Source organism: Pelecanus crispus, chromosome 1 (assembly GCF_030463565.1).
Source record: "Pelecanus crispus isolate bPelCri1 chromosome 1, bPelCri1.pri, whole genome shotgun sequence".
NCBI classification, from domain to species: domain Eukaryota; kingdom Metazoa; phylum Chordata; class Aves; order Pelecaniformes; family Pelecanidae; genus Pelecanus; species Pelecanus crispus.
The window spans coordinates 131,761,431-131,774,143 of record NC_134643.1 but is presented as its reverse complement, the minus strand read 5'-3'; the positions used below and the strand labels follow the sequence as shown (position 1 = coordinate 131,774,143).

At 35.3% G+C, this 12,713-nt stretch overlaps 1 protein-coding gene across 1 annotated transcript in view; it reads right to left on the bottom strand.

Moving 5' to 3' along the window:
• CFAP47 (cilia and flagella associated protein 47) overlaps positions 1 to 12,713 on the bottom strand; it is a 353,360-nt gene that overhangs the window by 136,116 nt on the left and 204,531 nt on the right. The window lies entirely within an intron of this gene.

The window sequence follows — 12,713 nt, the reverse complement described above, 5'->3', positions numbered from 1 at the left end:
ATGTACTTCCACAGTAAGTAAAACCAGACCTTCCTTAATTTGATGGATACTGTCTGCCATATTTATAGATGCTGGACTTTATCAGGTTGTTCTTACTAATTTCTCAATATATTGGTGGACAAAAAAGGTCTGGATAACTGATAAATCCAGAGAATTTAGTGAAAGCAATTCTTTGATTTTTTCTAACATTCAGCAATAATTAGTATATATACCACTTACACTATGAAAGAAGAAGCATTCTTACTAAATAACACAAGTTTACTTTAATATCTTACCAGGAACACTAATCATGTTTTTATAATTCATTCTAATTGTCAAATACACAAAAACCTTTGTAAATTTCCCACACCCCAGCAATTACTGTTATTTTACTTACTGCATCGCAACTTTTCTATGAGGTTTGTCATTATTTGGGGCTATATTTTTAAACATATGAAACCTGAGTCTGAAATAACATGGACATAAGGGACCATGATGCATTGCCAGTTGAAAATGACTGGACAGCAATTTACATATGCACGTTTCCAATGTTTCATACACACTATGCACATTTTTCAAAAACAATTAAAAGTCAGATCTTGCTAGGTTCTGTGTCCTTGCACTTTATTCAGTACTGCATATATCCACAATAGTGACGTACAATACATTTATGCTAGATGCTTTTTCTTTAGCTGTATCTGTAAAACATCTGCTATGTAAAAAGCATCGTTTATTGAAATTACAATGTGACTACTATGTGAAGCCTACATAAAAAGTAGGGTTTTTAAAAAAAATATGCATTTTACACTTCAAAACAATGTAATACTAATTGCCACACTGTACAGCAAGTGATACTTATTTGAACAGAATATCACATCACTTTCAAAGACTAATAACAATGTATATATGTATTCTAGAAGAGGGACTCTGAATGCAGCCTTCATCTTCATACTTAGAAAGAAAAAGTATAACTCCCTTAAAAAAGCAGGAAATACCATTCAGTATTTGATATGAAAACCAAAAAAAAAAATCTCCAAATGGTAAAATTAATGCTTTTCAAAGTTTGTTTTCAAGGGTAATTTCCAATTTCCAGTATAAATGTAAACATTAGCTCTGACAAATGAACACTAATTCAAAACAAATGAACTTTGACCTGAAGATTCTAAACATATAGGACACACAAATCCCTGTAGTACCTGCTGACATTTTTGCCTGTTTATCTCTTTACCTACCTATAGAAAAGTGAGGATTGTTTGAAAGACCGTTGTGATCAGATCTACCACATAGCATTTACAAATCATGCTTTTAATAAACCCCACTGTGACACACTGTTAAGATTGCCTATTTCCTAAGTGAAGATAAGCCATAATTACAAAAATTATACTCATGCATCCTACAGAGTGATTCCTGACCACCATTCATTAGAATTTTTTTTTATTCTGTATTTACCAATAAAAACTAATTTTTCCATAATACAGGTGGTATGGTAAAAATATGAAATTAATCAAAAAATTATTATAATTTAATAATTTAAAAATTAATATAATTTATTATAAAGGGTTATAAAGAAAAAATGTTACATGATCTCTCCATAAATTTATTGGTAGGAAATTAGGCAAACCAGCTGAAACAGAAGCATGAGAGTCTGATTTCCCTAGTCTTCATGGAAAAACACAGGTCAAAAGTTCAGTGGAGTAAAATAAATATACCTTAGTGTAAAACAGAAAAGGAAAAAGCAGGGACCTTTCAGTACAGATAAACAAGCATGTGCTCAGGACTCAAAATATCTCAAAAAATCTTGCCTGAAAAAAACCCACTATATTTGTGAAAAGAAAAAATATTTGCGGATATGTAAGGTTACTATAGACAGTCCAACTAATATTCAGTAAACAGTAATATGAAGTTTGACAGATACTTCAAGGTAAAGGAAAAGGATGTTCCAGTTCATTGCAAATCAGTTCAAATTTTGGATGTGAACTGAAGTGTGATATTTAACAGACAGATAATGACACCACAAAGTATCTTCTAAAGTATTCCTCAGCTCACAGAAAAGCAAAGTGACCACTAGCCAGATACATTCTAGTATCTGACATCTCATTTACTTATTGACTGATTGTTGCTGCATAATCTCTAATACATATATACAAAGTACCTAAATATAAAATTTAACACATTTGTTGATGCATGCATTCTACGCAAACCATTGTATGGCTTGAACTCACAATCAGTGACATATTAGCAAATGTAAATATTGCAATAATACATTTTAATTATTTTTTATGTACAAAAGATGTAAAACCTGGCAATAATAGCACTATTCCAATCCTTTCTGCTAATATTAGAACAGCATTCAAATAATTTTTGCATATTTATACTTCTATGATTTCATTAAGGTATATTAAACAAACAATCACCAGAATTCATACTGTAAATTTAATTTGACACTTCACGATGTTGTTTGCATTTTTATCTCATCTTATGTACAAAAGGCAGGGCTTACAAATTAAAAAGACATAGAACTTTGAGTTTTTGCAATACCAGCAGCAAATGAGATTTAACAAGAGTTAATAAGAGGGAAAGTAAAAGGTTATTAATTTAGCCTACTAGTTTCCATTTTAAAACTCTCTGACATTTGCTAATATCTTTGCTAAACTAACTTTCCAATTAAAAATTGTCCAAGCTGGTTGTCTTCCCTGGGTTGCTTTTCTGGAATTTTCTAGCCAAAGGAATCCAGTAACAGCTACTCTAAGAAAATACATAACATTTTTCTTACAGTAACAGTTTTTAGGTATTTTGCTGAGAAGCTGTAGCACACCATTTAGAGCAAGGGACAGCATTTTTTGAAGGATTCACACATAGAAAAATGGTTTTTACTCTTTCTGTGAAAATCCACTCAAATTTTGCAGTATTATCTCTGAAAATTATTGTGTTGTGCATATATATACAAGAGGAGTTTACCAGTGTCTGATGCTTAAACAATCTGGAAACCCAATCTGCACCTAACAAGTCTTAGCCACTCAATTCCCTCATCAACCAGATTTGCACATGGCTACAGCAGCAGCTTTGAAAACCTGGAAGAGTTGTACTTGACAAATGAAATAAATTGCCTATTCAAGAACTAGCATAACTTAACAGTGACACAAATGGCTTTTTCTATTTGCTAGAAAAAGTATTCCTTACTTAGTGGGTCACGTTAGTAGGTTTCTTACAAATACTTATACTGTTTTGGAGGGAATTAACACAAATACCCCAATTTTAAAAATGTGGATAATCAGCCTCTTAAAGCCCTTCCTCCATAAGAAATAGCATGTAGAGGTTTTCCTTTGTTTAAAGAATCTGGCATCCCACATTACTTTCACTTTGAACAAGGGAAACTGCATGTAATCCAAGGGCACCATAAAATGCAGGAGTCTCCCAGACACATCATAGTCATACAATCATTTAGGTTAGAAAAGACCTTTAAAATCATTGAGTCCAACCGTAAAACCGAACACTGCCAAGTCCACCACTAAACCAGGTACCTAAGAAGTGCCACATCTACATGTCTTTTAAATACCTTCAGGGATGGGGACTCAACCACTTCCCTGGGCAGCCTGGTCCAATGCTTGATCACCCTTTCCGTAAAGAACTTTTTCCTAATATCCAATCTAAACCTCCCCTGGTACAACTTGAGGCCATTTCCTCCCATCCTATTGCTAGTGAGTGGGAAGAAGAGCCCAACACCCACCTCACTACAACCTCCTTTCAGGTAGTTGTAGAGAGCAAGAAGGTCTCCCCTCAGCCTCCTCTTCTCCAGGCTAAACAACCCCAGTTCCCTCAGCCGCTCCTTATAAGGCCTATGCTTCACACCCTTCACCAGCTTCGTTGCCCTTCTCTGGACACGCTCCAGCACCTCAATGTCTTTCTTGTGTTGAGGGGCCCAAAACTGAACACAGTATTGGAAGTGCGGCCTCACTGGTGCTGAGTACAGGGGGACGATCACCTCCCTGTTCCTGCTGGCCACACTATTTTTGATACAAGCCAGGATGCTGTTGGCCTTCTTGGTCAGATGATACAGTTTGCTTTAAATATAGTTATTTCTCCAGGAAGAAGAGATAAAGGACTTGTATGACAGATGCACTACATTCTAAGTGGCAAAACAACATGTCAGTGGTCAGTAGCTGTTTAAGGAAGAATTTTTGTTTGACCATGAACAAATAGTACCTGGGCTTTTAACTGAATTTAACCTGCAATTGCTTCTGAGAGAGAGCAAGACTCTGGATCAACCTACAGTGAACAGCAGGGACTTACATGGAGAGAATTCAGTACAAATGAAATTCTTAAATGTTATGGAAATCAAGTGATGCTAAAGGCCAAAGACTTCATAGGATACCCCTTAAAAAGGCCACAAGGGCATCTGAATTCAGGTTAACTCTCACTGTGATAATGCTAACATCACACAGCAACTGAATATGCTCGTCTATGACTGCAACGGTTGAGACTTTTCTAACAACTGTTCCTTCTTGATGTCAGTGATAGTTTTATCCGGTACTAGTAATCAACACAAACCAGTAACATACCCCCTCTGAAACTTTTTTTACTTCTGAAATATATATTTGAGGGTGAAAGGAGCAGTGACTTGTGAATATCTGAATTTTTTGTTGGAATGTTTAATGAGTTATATTACAGAAAGATAAACATGGAAAAGCCATACCAAAAGAACAAGGTTACTTGGTGAGCTTCTTTCTACTTAATCAAAACAATCCCTTTCACAGAGAAAGTTCTACTACAAAATCAGTGCCAAACGCTATAAACAGAAATAAATAATGCTTTGGAAGTGCATCCAAATCTCTCAATTACACTTCTTGCACACACATACTCTCACTCTCTGACAACAGCTTATAAAATGCCATCTGTCCTTTGCCACAGTGGGAAACAGTAGTTCCCTAATATTTACAATTTCAAAAGTATGTCAAGAACAATTAGGACTCTATTGTGCTAACAGAGAAAGCACAGGAAATATTTTGAGAGAGACAGTAGACACCATAACAAATAAATCACTGCAATGGACAAGAAATATCTATTGCCTACCCAGTAAAAATGTCAGAGTGGTCCTTTGCTGGTTAATTAGGCAAACCTACCTCATCACTGAATGTATGAGAATTCAGGAATATCCAGTGTCTGGGATAAATTAAAAGCCAGAATTCTATATGGACCATTTATTTTGCAGCTGCTATAGAAATAAAAGTCCTTTGCAAATTCCAGCAGCAGGCTACAGAGTGGACAAGAGGATCTAAAATACAAGAGAAATTCATCCCTGAAAAACCAATGAGGTCAATGTATAGTTTTTTACTAACAAAAAACATGACTTATACAACCACAATTACCTAACCACAAATAGTCTTCAGGAACAACTTAGTTATAGCTTCAAAGGCAGACAATGGCAGTAGTACATGATGCAAACTTGTCGTTATGAAAGTACAGTGCTACTGATAATAGAAGTATAATAATAATATTTGTGGGGGAGCCTGATGGTAAAATGAAAAAAATAGATTAGATTGGATGCAGAAATGTGTTTTATTTTGTCCTGTTGGAAATTAATATGCTCCCTGTCATCTTAAAGACATAATTTTGACTCAATCTAATGTTTTAATTGCTGTTTCTGATCTGCTTAGTTTTCAGAAACTTGCAACAAAGAAATAAATATATGAAAACTTTGCTCTGGATTCGTGAATCTATTTAGACAATAGCTTAACTGTTGGATTGCCCTGCCAGGCTCTGAGAATGTATATGCAATTCTTTCCTCTGCTTGAGGGACTGAACATACACCTTGAAGGAAATTGTTCTCACCCTTAAACAACAGGATATTCTAAGCAATTGCTCTTAGACAATCTTGTTGATGTTACTGTAATTTGAATGTGTCATAATATTTAGGTGCATGTAATAGATTCAACTAATCATTCAGATAGAAAAAAACTACCACACTGTAAGAGAGTTTTAAAAAATCACATATTTGATTTGAACTCCACTTCTTATGAGCTGTCCCAAATATTAGGCTATAAAGTTTGACTTTTTCTTGTTTTCTGGCTCAGTGCATACTTTCACAGGTCATAGCAATTGAAACAGCATGGATAGAAGAGACTGATAGGGACCTTCTCTCTGTCCTCACCTCACCCCATTATCTTCTGCCCCAGACATGCTTATATGACTGTGAGGAACTGGTAAATATTAGTGTTCTTTTCCATGACTATTATGTGCTCTCTGTGTGTTTATAATTCATTACTCGCTAAGGGGTAAAATAGAATTGTTTGTAAGCATGACAAAGTAGGAAAGGCAAAATAATGACCTAGATAAAGAGCATCTCAAACACTCAAACCTAACAGCAAGAGCATTGACTGTAAAGAAACTACTGCTCTGTTGCTAGCTCATTTACTATTTTGTTTCAAAAATGTTATTTTCTATATCACTCTGAATGTGTTCTGTCACAGACTGCTAGTAAGGGTTTACACTTGGACCTATCACGTTAGCCTTATTGCTGAAGGGCAGATTAGAAGGGGAAGAAATTTAAGTGTGGTTCTGCTGCGCTGTTTCAATTCAGCAAGGTGCAAGCCACACCTATCGTTTCACAGGTGAACTTGAGAGGGACAGGCAGAAGTCGAGTACACCTAGCCATTTAACCACGACAACTATACCCCTTAATTTTGCTCAGGATTTTTTTTCTCCCCAAATATTTTTTTACTAAATGGGCTACTAATTGACAAAATTCCATATATAGACAAATATTTGAGATCTGCCAGACATGACAGAATGAATGTGTTTCTCGGTAATATAGTTTATAGTTTATACAGACTATCAGAACAAGCAAAATGCATGTCACAGACCTTTTTAATTAGGTAAGAAAATTTAATCTGTTTATATGCAAATGCTATCCTACATGCTATGACATTCAAAAATATACAGATGTACAGGTTTACAAATGGAGTGACTTATTTGTGGTTAGGGCAGATGCAACATTACCAGCCTTCTCAGCACAGCAATATTAAAACACCTGCTGCATGAAGGATGACATAACCTAAAGTTCACCAGCAGCCTTACACCGTGAGCAATTACAGATTGCTTTTGTTATTAATTTCAAATGAGCTACCACGCTTCATTTGCACAGATTTTTAATTGCACACATACCATGCCCCACAAAATTCCATGTGGGCCATAGGTCCTTGAAGCATTGCTACATCTGAATTGTTTCAAAACAACGTTAGTTTATTAAGGGGAATCAAGCTGTTCTGTGTCTCAAAAGGGCACAGAGAAATGCATAACACTTAGCAGACTGCAGTACTGCAGAAGGGTACCTACTGAGAAAGCTAACAATAATTCAACATTCTTTTTGACAAAGGAAAAGAGCATAAAACAGTCTAATCCTTAATGTTCTACATATGCTAAACCATCCCCAAAAGCTTGTATGCACTAGCATAAGTATAGCTGCAAATGCTAAAATGCTATCAAAAAAAAAAAAGCAAGCCTTGATTGGTATTTTACATTTTCAAATATGCATGCAGTTTACATGGGGATTATTTTCTTTGGATATCTCTTCTGTAATTTTTTTTTTTTTTTCCTGAAGAGGGAGACTCAATTAAAACAAACAGCTGAAGGTGGAGCACAATATGCTTGAACATACAGTGTGCAGATTAGACTGAAAAATAGCTTAATTACACAATCAAAATTTATGAGGTAGATAACTCAAAATTATTTTTAAGAATATTCCTGTTAGAAAGATAGTAATTCCAGAAAAAAATATGGATGCGAGGTATATCAATTATACCTTTAATATATTAAAGTTATATTAATCATATTACTGCATTAATACTGAATAAATCCTAACATTTACTACTGTATTCTCAGTTCTCATGATCTTTTTAAAAAAATATCATGAATAAATGCAAAGTCTTATTTTAAACTGTCCCTATCCTGAGTACTGTTTTCCTCTTAATCACCTTTAACAGTTGCTAGAACAAAGAAATTTCTTCATTACCTTCCTTATGTGAATACCCCAGTGGGCCAGCACAGATGTTCAGCTCTCAGGGATTGATTTCTAGCCTGAAAGTCCAGGAGGACCACATGTGCAAGTATTATTACCTTTCAAAGACGTCAGTTCCTCAGTGAACCCGCTCAGAAGCAGTTGTTTTTAAAGACAACGGGAAAGACACTTAACTGTCAGAGACTTATCATAAGAACTACAATGACAACTCAGACTAGAAAATGTCACCTGTCATTGAAAGCCTGGTTGAAGGATAAATCAGCTTTAAAAAGATAATTAAAACAGGCTTTGCCAAAATGAATGCCTGGCCTAACCACTTTGACTATGTTTTTTTATCATGGCTTATTCACAAGTAGTGTATCTTTTTGATGTTACGCCTTTCAAGTACAAAGAAATTAAAAAACTTGGCGATGGCATAAAAATGTAAATCCATCCGTAAGATGAACACAATGGGAAGTATAATCTTTTGATAAAGGCAATGCTTAGGGCAGCCAGAATAAGACAACAGCACATGGAAAATTCCCCTGTGTTGTACAAACAAACATTCTGCATCTGTAGCGCTCAGCTCTGTGAGGTATCACCACCGGCAGGAACATTAAAAGATGTCACTTAAATGCCAGCTCTGTGCTGAGGCTTGCTGAAGAGAGAGAGACCGAGGGATTCTGGAAGACGAGAGGGGGATTTGCAGTTGCAGTGCAAGTCTTAGCCATTGCAGCAACTGCACCAACTTCACACTCTCGATTTTTCTTTACAGGGGAGCTGCTGGATCAAATTCCTGAGGAAGGCTGAGCTGGTCTAGCAGAAGCTGAGCCAAGCATCCTCCCTATTGCTCCCATGCTACACAGCAAAGAGCGCAACAGAGGGGCAATTGTCCAAGGGCAGTTCAGTTTAAGAAGTTACCATGGACTCCATAGTAGAGAAGAAAAATTTCCTCTACTTTGAGAGGAAATTTTGGCAAGTGTAGGAGGCTTCACAGCATTTAGTCAGACTGTGAAACATATCTATTAATGACTAATATTTATTTATGATTTTAGCACTTTAGTATATAATAATATCTAAAGATAAATCTTACATGAAAGACCAGCTGCATCCTACTTTCAGTCTTAGTAACCACTTAACCTTGTTTTACATTTGGCTCCCATGAGAAAAAAAAAAAACCTAGGACCTCTTCTCTTGAAAGACAGTCATATGCTTTGGAAAGAACTAAAACCCATGCCAGTTTAGAAAGGGGCAAGCCCCTGTCACTATATCTGCGATGCAGACATTTTTCTGTTTGGGTTTTGGTTTGTTTTCTTTTTTTTCCCCTGGTATAAGGCAGCATAAAAAGGATTTGTCCTAAGAATTGCTGTATCAATGGTTTTCACTGCAAGCACTAAATGTGCTTTTTCTTAACTACATCTGAAGGAAAAAAATATCATGAACAAGTTTCAGAATCATTAGCTTTTTGGAAGAGCATAATGAGTGACTTTGGGAGAAATTATGAAAAGAACATATGAAAACTATTCTAGAAATTATTGTAATCTTCTACAATCTTACCTACAATGTAATTTGGAGGGGAAAAAAAAAAAAAGGTAAACATACATACATACTTACATAATGCATATGTGTGTGTACCTGAAGATGATATTGAATGTTATGGTGTGTATAACAAAGCAGTACTTTCTAGTATGTTTAAAAGGAATAATTTTCACTGAGTGACAGCAAGACAAAATGTTTGGTGTACATCTGTTTATCATTAGAGATTTTTTTATAACCTTATTCAGCTACAGACAACCTCACACTTGTTTTGGCCTCTACCGATTCAAGTCTGCATATTAATTTTCTCTACATCAGAAGTCCACTATTTTCTATTACCACAGATCAGTAACAGTAGCCCTGGGGATTCTCAGCTCTGAGATGCACTTCTTCAGTGTGTGATGCCTCTGGTCAAATGCAAGTGGTTTGCATTCTACTATTGGTGTGTGCCTTGCAATTAAGAAATCCTAAATCCCAGAAATATCCATCAGTCATTCTACTTTGAAAAGACATAGAATAACTAATTTTTATGCAAAACTACAGTAATAATATATGTGTAAAAGAAAACTGTGTAGCATAAAGCTAAGACTCTGTTATTTCATCTTTGAAGTAAGTTCAGAAAAAAGACTACTACTGTCATATAAATTATATCACACCTTCCTACATTCCATCTCTATTTAGACATTTTCAGCAGATACCTTCCCCAGTTGTAAAAGTTATAGATGTCTAGTACAAATGAATGGTTGTGAAGGAAGATAATGGTTTGTGAAATGACTAGCAGTTGGTTGATGTAAAGGTCAGATGGAAGCTTGCTGTTCCTTGGATATGGGCATTGTAAGGGTATATCTTCTGTATTGAAGAAAAAAATCCTATTATTAAGCAATACTAGTTAAAGATCTAGTTAAAGCTGTCCCGGCTCACTGCAGGGGGGTTGGGCTAGATGACCTCTAAAGGTCCCTTCCAACCCAAAGCATTCTATGATTCTATGATTCTATAATACTGTGTTAGGGAAGAATAATTTCATGTCCGACTTTAAGTCCGCTTTAGAAAGCAAGCCTAATGATGCCCTAAACATTGCTAGCAGTTATGAAACTTGAGTTAGTATAATTTACTAGAAACACGTAAGTTACAATAAGACAAAGTTACAACTCTACAGTAGCACAAAAATAGAGAAAGATGGTAAGTGAAAGATAAGATGCAGTAACTTGACGCAACCATATATGAACAAGCTGTGCAGTTTGCTCCAACTACCAATGGGACCCTGTGTGCTGGAGTAATTATATCCATGTAAATTAGTGTGCAGTGAAAAACAGAGCTGAATTGGAGCTGATTACCTGGCCCCTCTTAGCAAGTTATTAGACCAATCACCCACCAATATATTTGGAAAACACATTCCAAATGCATAAGTAGATCAGCCAGTCTCACATTGTTAATGGGGAACCAAACTGAGCAAAAGGCTTATCTGTAATAATAATAACAAACAGTGAACTTGCATTTGATTTTCTACCTAAGAAATCCCCCCAGTTCCCATCACTGATAGGGACAGTATTGAGAAATCCACTCACTTAACCTTCTATTTTCTTACTTAACCTTCTCTTTGCAGTTACTTTCAATTACAGCCTCTACTAGTTTCAGACTGACAATTCCTAACTTTGCAAAGCCTAGATATCTTATAAGCAGAAGTGTTTAGTTTGGACAATAGAAGCACAATTAAATTCACAAACATTTGCAGGCTTTCAGTAGAGATTTGAAGATTATCTCCAATATTTCCCTGTACGTGGCATCACTCTTGATATTTCTTTCACAATTAATTCCTCCTAATGTCTTGAAATCTGCTAATTCTCATCTCTACTGCATTGTCTGCATATAACACCTTAATTTAATCTTTGTTAAAATCCTTATTCTGTAAACTTACAATGACGCATTGTGTGAGTTTTAATGTCAACCCACTTCTGTGTTGCTGTACTTGAAAATCCAAATAAAAAAGCTAGTTGTAGGAGGACAATGCAAGGAAATATTCTTGAACCTTGCAAACCAGTGAAAGCTAAATACTGATTATTTCCTTTCTTTCTAACTGCCTTAAGGACTTTCTCCTGTTTCTAGCTGTCTTCACACTAGAATTTAAAAAAACATTGGTTCAACGTTACTAGTGTTCCCCTTAAACATACCAGACAGGAGAACTGAATCTGTACTGTCCTCACAAAACTCTTTATTTTGTTTTTGGATTTAGTTGACATTTTTTTCTTTTGGCTTTGAAAATCCTCTATTTAATATTTCTAGACTTCTTCCCAACCCCTTGTTCCTCAATTTGACAAGCATTGATTTGCCTTTTGCTTTTTGGTTATAATTTTACCACTGTTGCAATAGTCTTATCTGTATCATAAGCACTATAGGAAAAACTTAGTTCTTCAGTCATCTGATTTTCTTTTTGATTATTTTCTGTCTTCTTTTGAAAACAGCATTTTGCCATGTCCAGCCATGTCATTCTCTTCCACTTCTATTTCTTTTCTATTTTAAACTCAAATTTTATTATCAACTGTTTGCACAAAATAACATTTTAGAAGATCTGATTTTGTATGACCTACATAATCACAGAAAACATTTTACTATATTTTGTTAGTTTTAAATACAGCTGTTAAGAAGAAGCCGAGTGCACACAACAAAGCTAAGTACACCAGGAGCCTGAGCGGTGTAAAAAAAGTGTTTCAAAATTCACATTAAAAGTTTAGCAAAGAAGAATGTGGTAATGAATCTAGTAGATTAGGGAGACAATGTATATCCACTGATAGGGCTCTGGCTTGTGAGGAAAAAAATGTTTGGGTTTTTTTTAATACTCCCCAACATTAAGCTACTGCTATGATCAGGGAGAGTCACTTCTCTGAGCTTCTGTCTTCTTCCTGCCTCTGTCCTGTCTATACAGTTTGTAAATTCTTGGGATCACTTCATATGAGCAATGGGATAGTAATCTCTGAGTCTCTACATATCATTAAATACAGATATTAATAGGCTATAAAAGAACAGACTTTCTGATATTCACATTGGATAAACTCAAATGGTTTATTAATAATAAAATTAGCTCTTAATTCTTTTTAAAACTAAATTCCGTTAAAGTGACATTAGAGTTGTAAAGATGAAGAGATCTCCAATTGCAAGCTCTTCTCAATTTCCTAAAATCTAAAGCTAAATCTTAACCAACACCTTCTTC